Source organism: Prionailurus bengalensis, chromosome D1 (genome assembly GCF_016509475.1).
Source record: "Prionailurus bengalensis isolate Pbe53 chromosome D1, Fcat_Pben_1.1_paternal_pri, whole genome shotgun sequence".
In the NCBI taxonomy this organism is placed as follows: Eukaryota; Metazoa; Chordata; class Mammalia; order Carnivora; family Felidae; genus Prionailurus; species Prionailurus bengalensis.
Window position 1 is genome coordinate 96,093,685 of NC_057346.1, and position 22,792 is coordinate 96,116,476.

Genomic DNA, 22,792 nt, shown 5'->3' on the forward strand with positions numbered 1-22,792 from the left:
TAGGAATGGATTTTTAAATTTTTCTTCTTTTTGTTGCTTCTTTTTCTCAAATGACAAGTGTAGTATTTTAGTTGAGGTAAAATAACCTTGAAACTGGATAAAGGTGTGGGAAGGGAAGACTGAGGCAGCCGGTGAAGTCATGAGAAAAAAAAGAAGAGTGTCCTGGGGGTAAAGAGCCTGCCATCAATAATGCTGGAAGTAATTAAATGACCTGAGATTCACAAAAGAGGAAAGGGTGACGGCCCAGAAGCATGTTATGAACAAAGACAGTACCAATTCAGCCACATGCAGGAGGGAAATCCAGGGAAAGAGAGATATTTCAAGTATCATCAGGGGAGAAACTGTTTGCTTATTTGTTTTTGTTTTTTAGATCCTCTAAACTTTTTAATGGTAAAAAACACATTAAGTTTACCATCTTAACTCTTTTTTCATGTTCAATAGTGTTAAATGTATTTACATCACTGTACAATAGATTGCTAGAACTTTTTCATCTTGCAAACCTGTAACTCTATAGTCATTAAATGCTAATTGCCCCTCATTTCCCCCCCCCGACAACCACATTTTATAATTTTTTACTACTTTATATATTTCATAGTAGTAAAATCATATAGTATTTGTTCTTTCGTGATTGGATTATTTCACTCAATTCCCTCAAGGTTCATTCATGCCATAGCATGTGACAAGAATTCCTTCTTTTTAGAAGGAATTAGCTGCATATAGCATATATTAGCTGCATAATATTCCATTGTGTGTATATACTATGTTTTCTTTATATCTTCATTTGTCATCGGGCATTTGGATTGCTTCCACCTTTTGGCTATTGTGAGTAGCGTTGCCATAAACATGGGGGTAGAAACAGAGACTGGTTTTTTGACAATTCAAAAGAGGAAAGACAATAATTCAAGGTCAAAGTTTGTGGTGTGATGAAACTTGTTCTCAAAGGAGTAATGGTTCCAGAAGCCACAATGGAAAAGTTAAGAAATTTCAGGACAGATGACATGAAGACCCAGATTCAGGTGAAATCGAACCAGGACACCAAACTGCCCTGCCTACCTGTCTCTACTTGGAAGACTGAAATTTATACTGAGACTGATAGAACCAATTTCCAAAACTCTCCCCCTCAAAAAAAAAAAAAAATACATTTCTTTAACTCCATTTACAAAAATGCCCCAAAACTAGAAGTTTTCTTGTCCTCTCTCAATTTTCAATGCACATTGTAAATTTTAGCAATCCCAAGAGCAACTTCTGCAGTGATGCTTTGAGACAATTTAGGGAGCCAATATTGAGTTTCATCTGTATTAGAAACAGCCTTGAGAGAAAGGAAAAGACGAAAAGAAAGGCACAAATTGTGGGGAAACATCACAACTTACAATCTATTTAAGGATACTATTTCCAGTGACAGAGAAGATAGTATTAAAACACATATGATTCATAATTTTGACCCTACTACTAAGTTCAAAGGTCCCTGATAACACATTTCATGTATTCCTTTGCCTTCAAGAAAAACTGTAACTCTTCAATCTCAGATCAAAAAGAACTTGACGTAAAGCAGGTAACCAACAGCTCTAGAGGTGAGTGGAGTTTGTGGTCACCTCTCTTCATTAATCAAGCAGCAGCATCAGATTGTGCACATCATCATCACAGCTAACAAACAACACATGTGTCAAACACTGTTGCTATTCACTCATTTAATCTTCAAAACAACCCTATGAGCTGGGTTCTATTATCATTCTTTTATTACACACGCAACAACTAATGCACAGAATTACTTACCCAAGATCATGTTTCTATTAAGTGTCAGAAGTGGAATTCAAACACAAGTAGTCTGGTTTAGAGTATATGCTCTCAACCATCACACTATAAGAACAGATATAATGAATATCCAGTCTCCAACAGGATATAAATACCATTTGGATGCAAGAGATCTGCATCAAAATGGTAATTCAAAAGCAATGACAGCACTAACATCACTATTATCACTCAGGTTCAAATGGAAATGCCCATCCCCTCTTCCAACCAGTAGGCAGTGATTCTCCAATTTATGAAGCCCGGAACAGGAAGGGGGAGATAATGCAACAGAATAGGTGTTAGTAATAACTCTACATCAAGGTGTTTTGGATAAACCATAACATATGCTGAAACTGGCAATAAAATACAAAAGAATGTGTGGTCTTAACGCATCAATAACAACTGCATAGGTATTTATTTTAGTTCATTTCTCCAGCTCTCTTATTATAAAGACCCTGAACTAGTTTTAAAAGAATAAAGAAGAAAAAAAGCTATTTACTCCCTTTTGATGCTCTGTATGTGCTAGGAGAATGGTATCCAGTCCCTAACAGTGCCCAAAAAGGAGAAAAAAATAAAAGAACTTCTGCAATGGGATGACAGAGGGTTAACTCTTGTGAATATAAAGAAACCTTCATTTTTAATGAAGTCAAGAATTCTGTAGGGGGAGCTCTCACACATTACCACATGCTTAAAGAAGCACACCTCCCAAGCTCCCACAGGAGGAAGCCTACTTTACACACCCCAACAAGAGGAAGAATTTCTCCTTCCACAGCAATGGCCCAGCCAATGAGAACTCAGCCAAACAGCCCTTCCCCGCTTCCTCCTTTCCCCTATAAAAGCAAGCCCCCCTCCTCTGTTGTCTGGACTTGCCCATGGTTTGCCTTGGTTGGCTTGTCTCAAACTGCAATTCTTCTGTTACTACCCAATACAGTAGTCTCCCTTTATCTGCAGTTTGGCTTTCCACAATTTCAGTTACCCATGATCAACCACAGTCCAAAATACTAAGTGGAAAATTCCAAAAATAAACGATAAGTTTTAAGTTGCATATTGTTCTATGCAGTGTGATGAAATCTTGTGTCATGCCACCCCAGATGTGAATCATCCCTTGGTCCAGTGTATCCATGCTGTATGTGTTACCTGCCCATTAGTAATTTAGTAGATGCTTCAGTTATCAGACCGACTCTGGCACTATCATAAGGCTTGTGTTCAAGTAACCTTTATTTTACTTAATGATGACCCCACAGCACAAGAGTAGTGATGCTGGCAATTCAGATATGCCAAAGAGAAACTGCAAAATGCTTCCTTTAAGTGAAAAGGTAAAAGTTCTCAACTGAATAAGAAACAGTGGAAAAAATCATATGAAGTTACTAAGATCTACAGTAACTTTTATTATAGTATGTTGTTATAATTTTTCTCTTTTATTATTAGCTATCCTTGCTAATCTTTTACTGTACCTAATTTATAAGTAAAACTTTATCATAGCTATGTATGTATAGAAAAGCATACCATATACTGTAGAGAGTATACCACGTAGCTATGCACGTATGAGAGTGTAGAACATATACAGCGTGGCATATACTATATCTGTAGTTTCAGGCATCCACTGGAGGCCTTGGAACATAACCCCAGCAGATAATGGGGGACCACCGTAAACTCATTTTGCTGGTAAAATAACTGGCTCATTTGCTTTATAAGGCCAACACTTTCTTCTACCAATGCAGGTTTCTTTATATTCTTTCCCTAGCTAACTTCCCAAGGACGAAAGTTAACTTCTGTCCAGAATTGTCTCTCCAGCCTCATCCTCTACAACTGAGCATGTGAACACGTGCGTTGTATGATGCCTTAATGGAATAATTTTGTTATAATCTGTGTCATGTACCAGGTCTATCCTGATTTACAGTAACCCATGAAAGCAGTTGAGGAGCAGTTTCCATTACAGATACGAAATCCAGTTGTGCTGCCACATAATTATCTTCTCTGCCTTACAGCCAATGTTTTAGGTAATTACTAAGTCATATGTGAATTCAGCTTTGTCCAACACTTGAGTGAATAATGTTCATATCCTAAAGCTGTTGAGGAGTAGAAATTTAAATTATCTGTGGGGATTATGCTTTGGGAGAGTTACCTTGATGGAATAGTAAACTATCAGCCTCTCAAGTAGAAGAAATCCTGTTTTACCACAAGCACCACCTTCCCCACACTTCAACAACGCTTTCTTGGAGTTTCCAATGGCGTCTGCAGTGAGCAAAGAGCTACTCAGGATAGTGGAGAGAGTGCTGGGTGGACAGAGAACCAAGAGCTGCAGAGTAAGTGCTATGGAGGAGACACCATAGTAGCATCATAGGACATCTTTTTAGGATCCTAAATTAACAGCAGGCCAACTCTAGGGGAGACGCAACAGCCTCATACTGAGAATTGATGAACGGGTCAAATGACACACTAGCACAAATCCCTAAATGTCACAATATTCTGATAAGCTAAGATCGGACAGAACAAATTTACACCTCCACGCCTGTGGTTTTCTCTATTCAAAACACAAACGTGACCCTATTAATCCAACTCAAAACAACAACTTGTAGCACTTTTTTTTTTCATTTGAGAGATTAATATTCAAGCAAGCAACTTAATTTCTAACCCTGACTTCAAACATCTGGGAACTCAGCTCTGCAGGGTTCAAGAACTCTGGGTCCTTTGAGGCAGGAAACACAGCGCAGGACAGTTTGTGATTCATAAGTGACCTCACTGCATCATCAATTCTCCACGGTGGCTGATCAGACCTAATTTCTCCTGCCAGACTCACTCACACCCAGGAACAAAGGCATGTGAACTCAGGAGCTGCCCCCCCATGCAAGTGCTGATTCAGTTCTCCATCTTTCGTTTCCCTTATTCTACATAATGTGAATCTCTCATTCATATAAATACTCAATTCCTACTATGTGTTAAATGCTACGTGATTGCTAGAAATAAAGAAAATGTTACATTTGTTCAGTGGCACATTCTCACTGGGTCTTCCTGGCATGCACTTGAGATTTTGAAGACAAAGTTCATAAACTCATTCAAGTCTCACTCTTACAACACTGAACTCATTAACTGAGTGCCTTAACTAAAGAAAATAGTCATAGACCATACCAATCACACAATCGCTGCTATGGCAATATCCATAAATATCAAGAAAATGATACACAGTTAACTTTTAATTATCCACACTAATGAAGGGGAACAGTGGCATGGTTAATCCAAAATAGTTTACAATCCAATAATAATTTCTATTAGGATTTGGAATTCATTATGTGCCTTTCTTCCCAGAAGATTTACCTTCTGATTATGTTTTCCATGATGAATATTCAAGTGAGAAACTTAATTTCTGTCTTAGAGTTTTAAAATTTATAAGCCTCAAACCTCCATGCCAGGCTTGCAGAACTAAAATGTAAAGTCCCTCATTAAAGTTTATGATACTGCCATAACGTCATGTAATCCCATCCTGAACTTCCCATATGTGATGAGTTATCACCAAGTCCTAATGTCAAGCTTTCCCAAGAAATAAATGCATTTGGATTTAGCTCACAATTTCTGACTCTTCCTCTCTCATCTGCCTTAGTCCATTTGGGCTGCTATGACAAAATAACACACAGACTGGATAACAACAGACATTTATTTCTCATAGTTCTTGAAGCTGTCAAGCCCAAGATCAAAGCACCAGCATGGTCACATTTGATGGGAGCTCTCTTCCAAGTCCATAGTCAATGCCTTCTCACTGTGCCCTCACATAGGAAAGGAGCTGGCAATCTCTATGGGGTTCTTGGATAAAGCATTAATCTCACTCATGAGGGCTCCACCCTCGTGACTATGAGATGCTTATGACGAAGCATCTCCCAAAGGCCCCAGTTTCTTTTTTTTTTTTTCAATATATGAAGTTTATTGTCAAATTGGTTTCCATACAACACCCAGTGCTCATCCCAAAAGGTGCCCTCCTCAATACCCATCACCCACCTCCCTCCCACCCCCCATCAACCCTCGGTTTGTTCTCAGTTTTTAAGAGTCTCTTATGCTTTGGCTCTCTCCCACTCTAACCTCTTTTTTTTCCTTCCCCTCCCCCATGGGTTTCTGCTAAGTTTCTCAGGATCCACATAAGAGTGAAAACATATGGTATCTGTCTTTCTCTGTATGGCTTATTTCACTTAGCATAACACTCTCCAGTTCCATCCATGTTGCTACAAAGGGCCATATTTCATTCTTTCTCATTGCCACATAGTATTCCATTATGTATATAAACCACAATTTCTTTATCCATTCATCAGTTGATGGACATTTAGGCTCTTTCCATAATTTGGCTATTGTTGACAGTGCTGCTATAAACATTGGGGTACAAGTGCCCCTATGCATCAGAACTCCTGTATCCCTTGGGTAAATTCCTAGCAGTGCTATTGCTGGGTCATAGGGTAGATCTATTTTTAATTTTTTGAGGAACCTCCACACTGTTTTCCACAGTGGCTGCACCAATTTGCATTCCCACCAACAGTGAAAGAGGGTTCCCGTTTCTCCACATCCTCTCCAGCATCTATAGTCTCCTGATTTGTTTATTTTGGCCACTCTGACTGGCGTGAGGTGATATCTGAGTGTGGTTTTGATTTGTATTTCCCTGATGAGGAGCGATGTTGAACATCTTTTCATGTGCCTGTTGGCCATCCGGATGTCTTCTTTAGAGAAGTGTCTATTCATGTTTTCTGCCCATTTCTTCACTGGGTTATTTGTTTTTCGGGTGTGGAGTTTGGTGTGCTCTTTATAGATTTTGGAAACTAGCCCTTTGTTCGATATGTCATTTGCAAATATCTTTTCCCATTCCATTGGTTGCCTTTTAGTTTTGTTGGTTGTTTCCTTTCCTGTGCAGAAGCTTTTTATCTTCATAAGGTCCCAGTAGTTCATTTTTGCTTTTAATCAAAGGCCCCAGTTTCTGATAACATCATCTTCAGGGGTTCAGATTTCAACATACGACTATGTGGAAGACACAGATATTCAGAACACTGAATCATCCTATTTAACTCTAGGTTATTCATCCATGTATTGGTTCAAACATTTTACTACCTGCATTCATGAGCTGTTCCTGTAATAATATCGAGTAACAAACTACCTTGAAACCTAATGACTTAAAGCAACAAGCATTTATTTCTTGCTCACAGACCTACAAGTTGGCTGAATTCAGGTTAAACCTTTGATTTTGGCTCAACTCTGCTACATGCGTATCCCCAATTGCCTTGGACCAGTGGCTCTAGTGGATTATAAGAGCACAAAGAGACAAGACAAGCCATCCATGCACATTTAAAACCTCTGTTCACATCATGTCTGTTCACATTCCACTGACTACTAGGGAAGAAATATTGCCAAGCTCAAAGTTAGTGGGGAAAAAAAAAGTACAATTCACCTAAGAAGGAAAAAAATGAAGGTAGAATTCCTACTGAAAAGCACTCCAATCCATCATTTAATATGCATTAGACTCTCCAGCAGGCTCTGGAAATCTGAGGATGAATAAGTCATGATTCCTGTCCTCAAGGAACTCACATTTCAGGGAAAAAAGTACTAAAAGGGTAATGTTGAAACTGCTAAGTAAAGATACATCCAAAATACTGTGTAGGAGAAGGGGACAAATGAGGGAGTCTGATGCTTCCTGAGATGAGGGAACAAGCAAAGGCTTTACATTTGAGTGTCTGATGTGAAACCTGAAGACAAATAGGAGTTTCCAAGGAAAAAGATAAAGTAAAGATGAAATGTGGAGTAAATGGTCTCTTCAAAAAAATGACAGGTCATACAGTGTGACTAGAACCCAGTACACATAAGATAGCTAAGGAAAAAAATCAGTCCTGAAATCTAAGTTCAGGTTCTGAAAAGCCTTATGGATCACAGAAACAAGTTCAGAATTCATCTTATTGGCAGAGGGGAAACAGAAGAGCAAGAGATATCAGTGACGTCACCAGCACTTGATTTTGAAGACACTCAGCGGCAGGGTGGGCAAGGGATATTCTGGTGGCACAGAGGTCAGCGAAGGGGCTACAGCGGTAGTTGAGGCAGAATGATCAGGGCTTGAACCAAGACAGCACCAGAACCATGGAAGGAAAGAGAAGCCATTCAAAACCCCTTTGGATGCAGAATCAGAGAACAATTAGATGAGAGAGAGACGGAGAAGAGCAGGAGGCCTGGAAGTACTGGTTCCCAAGCTTATGCAACTAGTTCAAAGGGTAAGACATTCTTCTTTCTGCTTCCCACGGCGTTCTTTCCATCTCTCCCTCCCTCCAATGAATTCTGCCTCTTGGCCTAATTGAAAGTCCTGGGGCATCAGAACAGAAGAGGGGTTGAGGCAAAGGAAGACTTGTTTGATGAGAAAAGATGGATATATCCCTTTCCATAATCAGTGGAACACAGGTGAATAGATTAAGCAGGTCCTTTATCGAGTGCCTTTAATCACCTAACTCAAATCAATACTCCTTTAGAGGGACATAAATTAATTCTCCAAACAAACAGCTCATGCCTGTGAAGAGATGCCTGCAGTGTTTACACACTCCAGCTCCCCTGATTGGGGTCGGTAGTGGTGAGGAAAGAAAGGCAACTACAAACCCAGAGGCAGAACCCATGCTTGGAAGCATGCAAGATCCAGGAGCAAAAACTCCTTACTCTCCTGACACTTCATCTATTATCTCATCTGAATTGTTGCTGGTGGAAGAACCCACAGGTGATACAGCCTTACAGGTCATGAGCACATAGATGCTGCCTGGGGTGGCTCTGCTATTTCTGTACTCTGAGCCCTTCCCGTCTATCTTCCCACATCCACTAGGCTGGAAGGAGACATAGTGAGGGAGGAGGAGTTTGAAGTAGCTCTTACAACTCCAACCCCCCAACAGAACCTAAGTGAAAAGAGCAGAGATGGACCTGTGTTACAAGTCTGGTTTGCTAGCTATGCAACGTTGGACAAGCCTCCTAATCCCTCAGAGTTACAACTGTGCACCTGTGAATGAAGATGAATACCTCCTTCTGTGTTTAAAGTCATGCTAGGATAAGATAACCCCAAAGGTCTACAACCTCAGTTGCACTCAAAAAATGTTAGAATATTTTCTTCCTCATCCAGTGTATTACTTTGCTATACTGGGGCTGATTTGCTTAAAGGACTGTCAAAAAAAATTGCTTACAAAACTGCCCCAAGTTGAAAGTCTGCAGAAACCATATGTGGCTTGTACACTAAGAGCTATGAGCATGATGGTGATTTCCCATCTCCAGTCTTTTTCCTGCTATCTCCCCTGACGGGAAGAGCCAGACCAGAATTCAGAAAGATCAGCCATCCATGCTGCGATCAAGGCCAAGGGTTAACGCAAGCATTTTTAAATGATCCCAGTTGTTGTTCTAAATAACGGTAGCCATTATTGGTATTATTAATAAAAGCTGTTCTGCCAAACTGGTGTCTGTGTGCTACTTAAATGTGAGGCAAAGAGGTCAAGACATGAAGGATAACACTGTATTTCTTTCTTCAGAATAACCTTAGGGCAATTTCTAAGAGATTCAACCAACAAAGGAAACAGGCATACAGCTTCATCCTGCTTCTGGCCCTTTCCTCCAGATCAGACATCGTTTCTGCAGCCTACAAAACTCCACCGGTTTGAGAAATAATATGCAAATTCCCTAAGTGCATGGCCAATAATTTTACAGGTCTCCCCTGGAGTGGTAAATGATTTCTAGGTCTCTGACTTACTCAACAGGGAGTCTGGGAACCTCAAATTCAGGATTGTCATAGAAACCATTAGTGTCACTAAATTAACCAACCCTCAGAATTATCTAAGAAAAAGTTTATATTGATCTTACTTAGCCAAGTGAGAATAGAAGCACTTTCCTTTATGATTAACCTTTACAGAGTCCTCCTAGGCTACTCATACTTCTCAGCTGATGAGAGATTACTGAGAAATAACTAAAATATCCCCAGAACCAGAGTCTTTGTGCCATTATTTCCCTTAAATAATCGAGTTACATATACCTTCAACTGTACCTCTTATAAAGTTATTCAGGGCAACAATATGTAGACACCAAAATGTAAAATAATGTTCCCTATCCTTTACGGAAACTCTCTATTTAATAAATAAAATTATTATGTCTGTATCATGCTGAAGTTAACAAAATGTTTTCATATACATTATTTCATTAAAATGTTCACAACTATGAAAGATGGATAGTATCTTTATCCCCCAATTTACAAGTAAGGATACTAAGACAAAAATAAGTAAACAATTTGCCAAAAGTCTGGCTAGTAAGAACTGAGATGAAAGGGCAATTCGTTTTGCAAAGATGGAGGGAAAGTGTGAGAGATCAGGAAGACCTACAGAGAATGATGATGTTTTGGATTTTGAAGGACCAGAAGTCTGATGCATCAACAACCAACTTGTAAAACATCTACTATGAGTTGAGTACTATGCTTGAGACTGGGACACACAAATGCAAGGCAGATGCCATCCCTGCTCTCAAGTGACTTACATTCTAGTAGATAAGGCATGCAAGGGTCATTTCAAATTCCACCTGTGATCTGTGGGTTAAGTACAGCTGAAACCCCCAGTGGACATTGCATGCCTCTATTCTAGCAACCAACAGTTGCTTCCTCATCCAGTGATGCCCCATTAAATACATATGTCGCAGCAAAGGAATAGCCACTCCAAATTTATACCATGAGCCCAGCTCTCAAATCCAGCCCCGTGTAGGTTGGTGAAAAAGAACAAAGAAAACGGAAAGTTGGGCCCACCCCTGAGGATCAGGTATCCTCTCTAACAACTATGTGCCTAGGCACTCCTGGCCTTCAGGGGTTGGGGCCAATCTCTTACTGGTTATGGAGGAAAAAGCAGAAGAGTTATCTTAGAGAGAGCTACCTGTAACTAGTCTTTATGGACCTGTTCAAGGTTATGACCTTGTTCTGGGGAGGACATGGGGGCACCTTAGATGAACTGGGTTTTTGGAAGGATTGATAAACAGAAGCAGCACAGAGCATGGATCTGAGGGACAAACTGCATTGGTTTAAATCCTAGCTCTGCCACTTAATCACATGACCTTGGGCAGGTTATTTAATCTCTTGACTCAGTATTCTCATCAGTAAAATAGGAATGGTTAATAATAGCACTTAACCTCTTAGGATGTCCTAAGGATTAAAAGAGTTCACTAACATATGCCAAATGCTTAGAATAATGCCTGGCACATAATAAGTGCCATTTAAGTATTAGGTACTTTTACATGTCACGACTGAGGGCCATGAGAAACTCAATCACCCTGACCTGCTTCAAAAGCATGTCTTACAACCAGTTAAATTAATTACATTGGACTCTTCAGATGATTGCTTCTAATGCACAATTCAAATAATCATTCCAGGGGCACCTGGGTGGCTCAGTCCGTTAAGCATTCGACTTTCAGGTCATGATCTCATGGTTCATGAGCTCAAGCCCCGTGTTGGGATCTGTGCTGACAGCTCAGAGCCTAGAGGCTGCTTCCATTCTGTGTCTCCCTTGCTCTCTGCCCCTCCCCCACTCACACACACACACTCTCTCTCTCTCTCTCTCTCTCAAAAATAGATATTTAAAAAAAAATTTTTTTTTAATTAAAAAAAAATGATGGGGTGCCTGGGTGGCTCAGTTGGTTAAGCGTCTGACTTCGGCTCAGGTCATGATCTCACGGTTTTTGAGTTGGAGCCCCGCATCAGGCTCTGTGTTGACAATTCTGAGCCTGGAGCCTGTTTCAGATTCTGTGTCTCCCTCTCTCTCTGCCCCTCCCCCATTCATGCTCTGTCTCTCTTTGTCTCTCAAAAATGAATAAACATTAAAAAGTATTATTTTAAATGATCACTCCAAAGCAAATTATTTACCTTCTTCAAATCTGCAAAAGCCTAAACATGACAGTTTCCCAGTGGGCATGACAGCTTTTTAGGGTATTATCTGGTATTACCTCAGGACTTGCTCTCTGAAACCTTCCCTGACTATATGCAGATGGACCCTTACACACACACACACACACACACACACACACACACACAGAGTGTAGTGCTGGGTCTTTTGTATCTGATAAACCCAGGTTCAAATCCCTTACCATTTACTAACCAAATGATGGCAAGCAAATTAGTTAAATGTACAGACCTCAGTATCCTCATCCAAAAATGGGAGCAATAAAACCTATCTTAAATGAAATGAGCTCCTGTCTATCCACATGTGTCAGGGCCTGTCAAGAGGGAGCACTCTACAAATGGCAGCTAAAATACCCACAGAGCATTACTCACCTGGAAAGGGGCCTCACAGAAATGATGCAATTTTTCTTTCCAATGAGGCTATTGATTCCCTTTAAGGAGACTCTCAGCAGGATAAATGACCCTTCATTATTTCCCTGGCAGGCTCCTGGCATTTTGGGATTCCAAACAAATCTGACTTACCACATGTGTGAATCCCAAAGGTCTATAGACATTGCTTCATAATGGCAAAAAATTATCACATCAATAAAAATTGACCATTGTTCAGATACTGAATTCTTCCAAAGAACATTACCTGGGGCATCCTGGAATGGGGAGGGCAGGGCTGGTTAGGATCTGCCATCTTTACCCAGAGGGTCCTGAAGGGCAAAGCATGCCTGGTACACTCAGAAAATAAACCAGAGAGTAGAAAAGAGCAACTGATCTTCTGTCTCCAGGCATCCCTAACATTGGTTCTGAAGGGATGCCTTAAAATTCATATTTAATTATGTCTCTTTCCCCTTAAGATACTCCAGTGACTCCCCACTTCCCAAAAGCTCAAATCTACCTTTACTTACCCTCCGCCTCTTCAGCCTGTCTCTTGCCATTCTTCCCCCATGTCCACAATCTACATTCGAATCCCACCAAAACTCACTGTCAACTCATCATATCCCTCTTAGACTCAGCACATTTTACACATCACCTTTTTGAGTCAATCATTTTAATGCCAGTCATTTTGAGTGCAACTCGATAGACTTGGTGATGATTACATTTTTTGCTCGCCTTTCAGTCCTGACAAGGCAACAATCAAACCAGAGAAAGATTTTTATAATGACCACGTTTTCCATGCCCTGTGTTAGGTCATAACCAATTTCCCATCAATTCTGACATCTATGGGAGGCTGATTAGTTAACTTTACTAGCACACCAAGTCCTGCATTCGAGAATGCCTGCAGTGTCTAAGATCATTCATTCAAATTGTCTTTATACTACAGCTTACTTTGAAAAACGCATACCAATGAAGGGCAGATAGCATGAGTTGAAAATTCTAGTCATGAAAAGAATGATCTGGTTGGTTAATTGTGGTATTGTAAGAAAGAACCCTCTGGCTATAGGGGGCGTGTGTTGTATCCATTTCTTGCCACATCAGAGAGGCAATCTAGGACATCGTGAAGAGTGTAAGCCATGGGGACAGCCCGCCTGGGTGTGAGTCCTGGCTCTGCCACTTATGAGGTATGGAATCCCAGGGCATTTCTTCGTGCCTCAATTTCCTCCTTTTTAAAATGGAGATAATAACGGGACCCAACTCAACACGATGTTGAGAGGATTAATGGAATCAATAATTGTAAATACATATGAGAATAGCACCTGACACATAACAAACACTATTCAAATGTTTGTTAAGTAAAACAAACGCGACATTGTGGTTATATTGCTGATGGCAGCAAACACCGCGTGGCAGCTGTCAAAGTTGAAATTTCAGAGGTTTCTGTAGAATAACAAAGTATGTATTCTCTACTGTTGCCCCCGCCCAAAAAAAAACCCAATTTATTATCTGTACTAAAAATAGAAATTGGTACCATTAGCCTTCACCAAACATTATTGGCAAAGGTCAGAAATCTTTGTTTTCTCAAGGAGAAAAACTGCACAAAACTCACAGTTATAAAGCGTCAAGATACTGCATCAAATTATTCTGTTTTCTCCCAGTTACACTCCATTCCTCTGAAAGCACATTTCAACCAGGAAACATTAACATCACCATGGAGCACCTTTGATAACTGGAACTTACACATCCTTTAAGTCCTAAGTGACCTATTTATGTGGGGATTACTAACCACCACTAACAGTGAAAAGACGCACAGCAAAACTACACAGCAGTATCACAGAAAAAAACTTTTAAAAAGCCACATGTTAGAGCAAGGGAAAGGAGGCTAAGTCAGCTACTACTGAGTCTCCTACTAAGTCTGTTCCATCGTATGTGGGCACGCGAAGATATGCAAGAAGTGAAAGGGCTCCCAGTCCTGCCCAGGCCTTGCTGGATACAGGAGGGGGAGGTACAGCTGACTGTTCACCTGGAATGATAATAAGGGGAGGAACATGCACACATTTCCTGGTTTGAAACCCACTGTTACACCACTGAGAACTGGGGTAACATATTTGCCTCTGAGTCTCAATTTTCCCAACAGTAAAACGGAGATCAGACCTTACTGAGTTGGATTGGCTGACATGACACCGCAGAGCCTTTATGTGGAACCTGATACACACAAGACACCCAATTCTCTAGCTCCCCTCTTCTATTCAGCGTAAGCAATAAATTTTTCCAGAATCTGTGGAAGGAAATTAGATCAGTTATACGATGCTTATCATAAAATGGAAACTATATATTCAATATTCTTCCTATAGTCCATGGATCTTCAAGTTTTTCCCAACACACATGAGGCAGGGTTCTTGTTGCATGTAGCAAAAACGAACCTTTAAACACTTAAGAAATCTATTCCAAGGGTCAGTTGGAAGCTGTGAGGTCGAGAACTGAAAATCAAGTGGGAATCATGGATGCTACAGAGGTTGGCAGCACAATTCACTGGCAAGAGTCACACGACAGTCACAAGCTGGTGCACAGGACATTCCTGCCACTACACTGGATCTTCCCATCTCCCTCCATCAAAAGGTCCCTCACTCAAGGCTCAATGTCCCCAAATCCAACAGCACCTGGAGCACATGCCCACTGGCTGTCCCCAGACATGCACAGAGGAAAATCTGACCTCCCTCCTTTGCTTCCAAAGACAAGAGGACAGGCAAGGTCAGGACTAACCCTTTAATGAACACAATGGGGAATGCCCCAGAAGAGAGACAGAGATACTAATAGGAAGAAGGGGCTAGAAGCTGGAGAGGCAAAAAAGTGACAAATCACACACCGTGAGAAAACAAAGAGATAAGCGACCTGCATCATTCTCCCCAGCCAGCGAAGCTAATCCAGTCTTGGAAGAAAGATAGGAAAGATGATCTCAAAGCAAACATTCAAGGTAAAAAATAAATCTACCTCTCTGCCCAACATCTATACTCAGGTGATACCAGGTCTATCCTTTGAGTCTGGTTTCATTTAACCCCAAACAACCCCACCTCTCTCCTACTCCAGGTCAACAAGAGTTAAACTAGCTCACTTTACCCTTTTAATAAGGGGAACGACTAGGTCTAGCTGTGAGCTCAATTCTGAAGCAAGCTCTTTCCCACTGCTTTTTCTGTCTTTGCAGCATCCTCTCATAACTTAACCACCTCTCTAACTAGATCCTAAAACTCCAAACCCTCACTTGTACCCACACTTGATATGATCTAAAAGTCCAGCATCAGCATTTAGAAATAAGAACTCAGAAATATACAGAAGTGGCTTATGAGATATATATTATAGAATTAAGCCTTCATGGGGGTGGTTATCATTCTCCATCTAAGCAAAGTCGCAGGATACAAAATTAATGTACAGAAATCAGCTGCATTCTTACACGCTAATAATGAAGCAACAGAAAGACAAATAAAGAAACTGATCTCATTCACAATTGCACCAAGAAGCATAAAATACCTAGGAATAAACCCAACCAAAGGTGTAAAAGATCTGTATGCTGAAAACTATAGAAAGCTTATGAAGGAAATTTAAGAAGACACAAAGAAATGGAAAAACATTCCATGCTCATGGATTAGAAGAATAAATATTGTTAAAATGTCAATACTACCCAAAGCAGTCTACGCATGCAATGCAATCCCAATCAAAATTGCACCAGCGTTCTTCTCGAAGCTAGAACAAGCAATCCTAGAATTTGCATGGAACCACAAAAGACCCCGAATGGCCACAGTAATATTGCAGAAGACCAAAGCAGGAGGCATCACAATCCCAGACTTTAGCCTCTACTACAAAGCTGTAATCATCAAGACAGCATGGTATTGACACAAAAACAGACACAGAGACCAATGGAATAGGATAGAATAGAATAGAAACCCAGAACTAGACCCACAAAAGTATGGCCAACTAATCTTTGGCAAAGCAGGAAAGAATATCCAATGGAAAAAAAGACAGTCTCTTTAACAAATGGTGCTGGGAGAACTGGACAGCAACCTGCAGAAGAAGGAAACTAGACCACTTTGTTACACCATTCACAAAAATAACTCAAGATGGATGAAGGACCTGAATGTGAGACAGGAAACCATCAAAACCCTAGAGGAGAAAGCAGGAAAAAACCTCTCTGACCTCAGCCACAGCAATTTCTTACTTAAACAGAAGCATTTTCTAAATTCAGGCACCTGAGTGGAGCTCTGCTAGATTTCTACCACTCACTCCCCTGCCCCCAATTTATTCTTCCTTTCTCTACCTAACCCTATTTCCTGCCAGATCAACCTGAAGAAACTCTATCCCTAAGGTCCCTTGATGAATCGATTAACAAGAGATCGAGGGCAGCAGGAGAGTCAGGTCAAGGTTTTCATTATCCTGGCTTTTTCTCTCTGCCAGATTCACCACCCCTTTACTGAAGGCCACAGCTCCTACCAAATAACCCAGGCCTCTCCAGCTTTTGGGAATCCCTACCTTTACTTGTCCCTTCCATCCTAAGAGTGATCAGTAATTCCTCGTTGGTAGCCTTGGTGCATTGCAATATCCCTATTTTTCTAAATCAAAGTTGTCAACTTTACTATTTACAAGGTTGTCAATGTTACTATTAACATTTGGGACACATAATTGTTGTGGGAGGCTATCTCATGCATTATAGGATGTTTAGCGGTATGCTCAGCCTTTGCCCAGTAGATACAAGTACCACCCTATCCTCAAGCTATGACAGGCAAAAGTATATTCAGACATTTCCAAATGTCCCCCAGAGCACAAAATCACCCCCAGTTGGGGACAACTGATCTAAACCTTTCTACACTTTTGTTAATAGTCCCTTCACCAAACTTTTCTCAAATAACCCAAGTATACCACCTCCTTCTTGCCTAGACTCTTATTGACATAAGAAGTCTGTGTGCAAAATTGGCCAAAATTACCAGTTAAAGCTTATTTAACCCACTGTAATGTAAATTCCATAAAGAAGTATAATGTCTGTCTTGTTTGTTACTACATCCCCCTCTACCAAGAACAGTGTTGGATCTTAGTATGTATTCAATGAATATTTCTCAAATAAATTCAAGCTATGGCATTGACAGTAACAGCACATCAGAAGAAATACAAGTTTCCACAGAAGATAAGCACATACAAAAAGGAAAACGACACAGAGGTTCAGCAAGTACAATACAGAGGGTGACCTCTAGAATACTGGAGCAAGTATTGTGGCCCCTCTGTTAAAACAACTCTCATTGCAGAATACTCCCTCGATATCCCCTATCTATAGGAGTATTCATAAGAGTTTATCAATTACTTGTACTTGGATCCCAAACTTATCAAAGCAAACTTTAATATAAGCTCCATGACAGCTGGGATACAACCTGCTCAATTCACTACTGTATACCCACTACCTTGCTCAGTATTCTGCAAATATTTGTCAAGACAGAGCATCGATGAATGGACCATCTGATAACGATGTGGGTTAGCCACTAGGAAAAAGAAAAATCTGGTCTCGTGACCATCAAGGACATCAAGAATTTTCCTGAATTTCTTAATGTGTATTAATAAGTTAAAGTTATATATTTGTCTTGCATATCTTTTAGTTATACTGATCATCCACACAGAGGCTTATCACTCCTGACTCAAAGAAAAGCAGAGATGAGAAAAGCAGAAAGTCAAATTATGGAATATAGAATCTTAATTGAGGCTCGCAGCAAAACTGTATGGTTTCTTTGAAAGCACATTCCAGTTAAAAAAAAAAAGAAAAGAAACAAATAGGGGCACCTGGATGGCTCAGTTGGTTAAGCGTCTGACTTCGGCCCAGGTCATGATCTCGTGGTCTGTGAATTTGAGCCCCGCGTCAGTCTCTGTGCTGACAGCTCAGAGCCTGGAACCTGTTTCAGATTCTGTGTCTCCCTCTCTCTCTGACCCTCCCCCGTTTATGCTCTGTCTCTCTGGGTCTCAAAAATAAAAATAAACGTTAAAAAAAATTTTTTTAAAAAGAAACAAATAGACAACAACTTTCTTGCATGGCCAGCCAAGGCCTAAAGACTTAAATATAACAGAAATTAATGTAACACATATCTCTTATCCCCTATTTTAAAAGTGCATTTTTTTTTACCTTTTGCTGCATAAAACGTTACGCCTAAACAGCAGCTAAGACAACACACATTTATCATTCCACAGTTCACATGAGTCAGGTATCTAGACACAACATAGCTAGACTTCTACTTTGGAGTCTCATACGCTGCAATTAAGGTGCCCAATGAACTATAGCAATCTCAAGGTTCAACTGGGGAAGGACCCGCTTCCAAAATCATTCACATAGCAGCTGGTAGGATGCAGTTCCTTGAGAGCTATTGGCCAAAGGTCACCCTCAGTTCCTTGCCATGTGGACTTCTCCAGCATGGCAGCTTGATTTCTGGAAGCCTGAAAGACAAAAGGCAATAGGGTTTTGCTAACAAGATGAAAGCCAGTCTTCTGTAATCAACCACAGAAGTGTTCTCATCACCTTTGCCATATACTATTGATTAAACAAGTCACTGTATCAATCCTACAGTCAGGGAAGAGTATCATAGAATAAAGTGAATACCAGGAGGTGGGGATTACTGGAGGTTATCTTAGAAATCTGTCTACCACAACACAAACCACCAATAGAAACAATGCCCTTTTCACAGATTCAGTGAAATCTACACAGTTCGTAGAGGTGTCTTGGTTGGAAAACAAGGATAAAGTGGAACCTCAGAAAAGTGCTGGGGGCATGGAAGCTGCATTTTGTCAAATCCATCATCATCTAGAACACTGGAGCAAAATCATTCAGAACCTCAAACCGGCAGAGAAGAGAGGGAACCAAAATTCCTTTATCATCCATTACTTGGCAGATAGTTTATCTTCTTTCAATCTTCACTTCACTATTATAAATTGGGTATTATTACCCCCAGTTTATAGGTAAGGGAATTGATGAACAATAAGGTTAGATTCCTGTTCTGAAATCACACTGCTACTAAATAACAGTTCTAATTAACATAGACATTAGAATTAGACAAAAAAGTACTTAAGTCTACATCCCCCACCCCCCACCATTTATCTGCCCTGTGACTATTTGAAAGTAATCTCTTTGTATTGTTAACTACTGTGTCCTGACTGCCCAGCAGGTGCTTAGCATTTCGGTGGATTAATCAACCTCAGTTTTATCTTTAAAATAGGCTAAATAATGGCACCTATCTCAAGGGTTGATGCAAGGATTATATGAATATCCAAACACTTAGCACAGGGCCTAGCCCTTCTTGGGAGCTCAAAAGATGACTACTATTATGCTTTTTCCCTGATTCTGATCTTAACCACAAACACTGCATCCAATCTAAATACAATGTTACCTATATGATACCATAAACTTCCAGGTTTTGAGGGCCCACCTTATCCAGTCTCTTCTTGGTGAAACCCTCATGCCAACACTCAATTCTTAATTCCAAGTTTATTAAAACAGACACCATTTGCTCCAAGAAAACTGTTCCCACTCATTTTGCACAGACACCACATCCTCTGCTCCAGGAAAACTGGACCCTATCCATTCCCATACAGACACTATGGTTCCACATCTTCTACACCAGAAAAACTGGACTCCACTCTTTCCACATAAATAACACATGGTTTTCACATCCTCTGTACCAGGAAAACTGGTCTATACCCTTTCCTGCATGGGCATCATATGGTTCCACGTTCTCTACCTCTTCCTGTACAGACAGTGTATGGTTCCACATCCTTTACATCAAAAACAAAAAGCAAAACAAAACAAACAAAAAAAAAAAAACTGGGTCCCATCCTTCCTGTATGGATACCACATGGTTCCCACATCTTCTGCTCTGTGAAAACTGGGCACCATCTTTTTCTACATGGATACCATATAGTTCTCACAATTGCATCACTGCTGACACTTTTGCCTGTTAGGTTATACAGAAACAAACCAACCTAAATTCAAGTCCTTGCAAGTCCCTTATCCTCTCTGAGCTTTGGATGCAATAGTTGTGCAATGTAATTCTTAGCAAATGACCCAATGAAACACACCGAACAATTAGAGTGTCCTTGGAGGAAGCCAGCAGAAATGGTTGCCCTGCTTCACTGGTACCTTGCTTTGGGCTGAGCAGGAGCTTAACCTCCAGAATAACACTGCCATCTTTTTGCTTTATTTGGCCTTGTTGTTTCTCCATTTGGGAGCCAAATTATAGCCTCATAAAACAGCAGGGGTGCAGAGAAATAGCTTAAATACAGTAACTATTAAAACCTCAAACTGCTGTGCTAATTAAATTGCCTTATTGCAACAAATTTTGTAATACAAGGCATGTAAAAAGTGCCAGTCTCCCTTTTTGACAAGAGGAAAACACCCCTTCTAGTCATGCCCATGTTTGGCTCCAAGGCAGACCTTGGGCCCAGGGGAAAGTGTATGCTGAAATCAGCTGGCTGGATTTCTCTGCTCCAGGGAGACTTCCTCAGTTCAGTCAGTGAAGGTTACTTGGGGCCAGTGGATAATACAGAAAAACAAACAAGAGCCACCAAACAATTGCTGACTGAATCCAAGAGTTCAACAGAGAAGCTCAGAGGATTTTTGTGCAAGCAACTGGTCAGTAATGGCTGACCATCTGGTGTCTACCAGGGAATATGGTAAGTCCCCTATGCATAAAAAAAGGACACTGGTGTCCAGCCCTTACATGACAGAGAGAGACAGGCCAAATTAAAAGGGTATAAATGTAAATGTATAGAGCACCGGGGCCAAACAAAGGCTCTGGAGCCAGACTGCCCGATTTGGAACCTAGTCTACCATTTACCAGCTGGATGACCTTGAATAAGTTACTTATTAGCCTCTCTATGCTTCATATGTAAGACAAGGCTAATACCAATAGGAATTTTAAAAAGTTGGGTGAGGATTGAATGAGTTAATATAAAGACCTGCTTCACACAGGGCCTAGCACCAGTCTATCTGCACAAAATTTGGGGAGTATTACTGCAATCGCTATCCCTGAACAGTGTAAAAAACACTGATCAGGAGACTGGAGCTCTGGTCCTGACTCTACCTCGAAACTGAGGCCCTTTTCCTTCTGTGTCTTTATATTTATTGATTTATTAACTAGGGAAATAAGGAAGAGTTGAATTATCTCCAAAATTCCTTCCAGCACTAAAATATAATGACCGATTTGACTTGTACTGGGTTATGCATGATATATTTCAGTACAGTATGGGACAGAGTAGGGCATCAAAAGGAAGACATTAATTCCAGTCTACAACAAGCACCATATTGGGTGCCATGCATTGTGCTAGGCACTAAGTATTTGCCAGGGTCAATAAAAGGACAGTGGATCAAGTCCAGGTATATCAAAACATAAGTCTCTGGCTGTGTGGACCTGGATCTCTTCCCTCTGCCTTTCCCTGACTCTCAGAGTCCAGTAAACGTGCACAGTGTCTCAGTCAGGGTCACAGCAGAAGAGAGACAGCACATCAAATAAGATAACAGAAGGAGGGTTTACTAAAGGGACAATGTACAAAGGGTGTAGAGAAACTAAAGAGGCCACCCCGTTTTAAAATGTACCCAGGATTTTGTTTGTATACAGTTGTGGGGAGACCAACAGACCCAATGACTACCATCGAAAAGCTAATCTGTGACTCGCAGTTCCCAAGAGGAAGGGGTATGCCAGCTCATGCGGGAGCCACATGGGAAGCACCAGCATCAGTCAGGACACAGAGAGGGCAGGAGGAAAGCATGGGCAAGAGCCTTTATTGTGGTTTCTTCAGGAAGGAACAGGTGAGGCAGTGCAAGCAGGCTCAGCAAGTTTAGGATTGGACAGTTTAAAAATTTTTGGTGGGCTCTGCACTGTAGAAGTAGGTCCTAGTTGCCTGGTACCTGGTCCTGGGATATTTGGGGCCGATGGACAGTGTCTCTGACTACAGGAGTCTTACACAAGAAGGTGCTGGGGGTAAGGACACAGAAAAGGCATGGCTCATGCAAGTCTTTTATGATCTCTAAGAATTAGCTAATTCTAAGAAGGGCAGTCCCATCCTCTCCTCAGATCCACAAGGTCCCAAGTTGTCAAATCATAATAAATACAATAGGCAGAAGACATGATTAATAAACACCTGCAGGCCTAAAGGGACAAGAAAGGAAGTAGTTACCTGGGCCCAAAAAAAGAGAGTCGCAGCAAGACGGACACTTTGAAAGGAGTTGCGGCCCAGCCAAAGGATGTAGTCAGCCCATAGTGACCCAGCGTAAAAGGTCCTCAGCAAAGGCAACCTCCCGCCTCCCCTCCTTTGATTTCTGGTCAGGGCTCCCCATCAGCAAAATCCAGCTGAAAGACAAATGGCAAGGGGAACCATTGATGTGGTCCACACAGGTCTGCCTGCCCAAGCAGAGTGCAGGATGGAGAAGGGAGGGGGGAGTGAAACTGGAGGGGAAAGAGCAGACATCACGTGGTAAGAACACATCCACATCAAGACTGGAACCACAGCAGAAAAACCTGGAGCTGTTTCTGCTTCAGGGAGAACCTGCAAATGTCCTGCTAATAATAAAACAAAACCCTAGGTTGAGGGCTGCCTGGAGATAGAACATCCAAAGATGAAAGAAGGAATTTATTTCTTCATTCCAACCCTTGGCCTCTTCCTTCTTCTCACTACAACTGTGGAATGCCATGGGGAGAGACAGGTATGATTTCG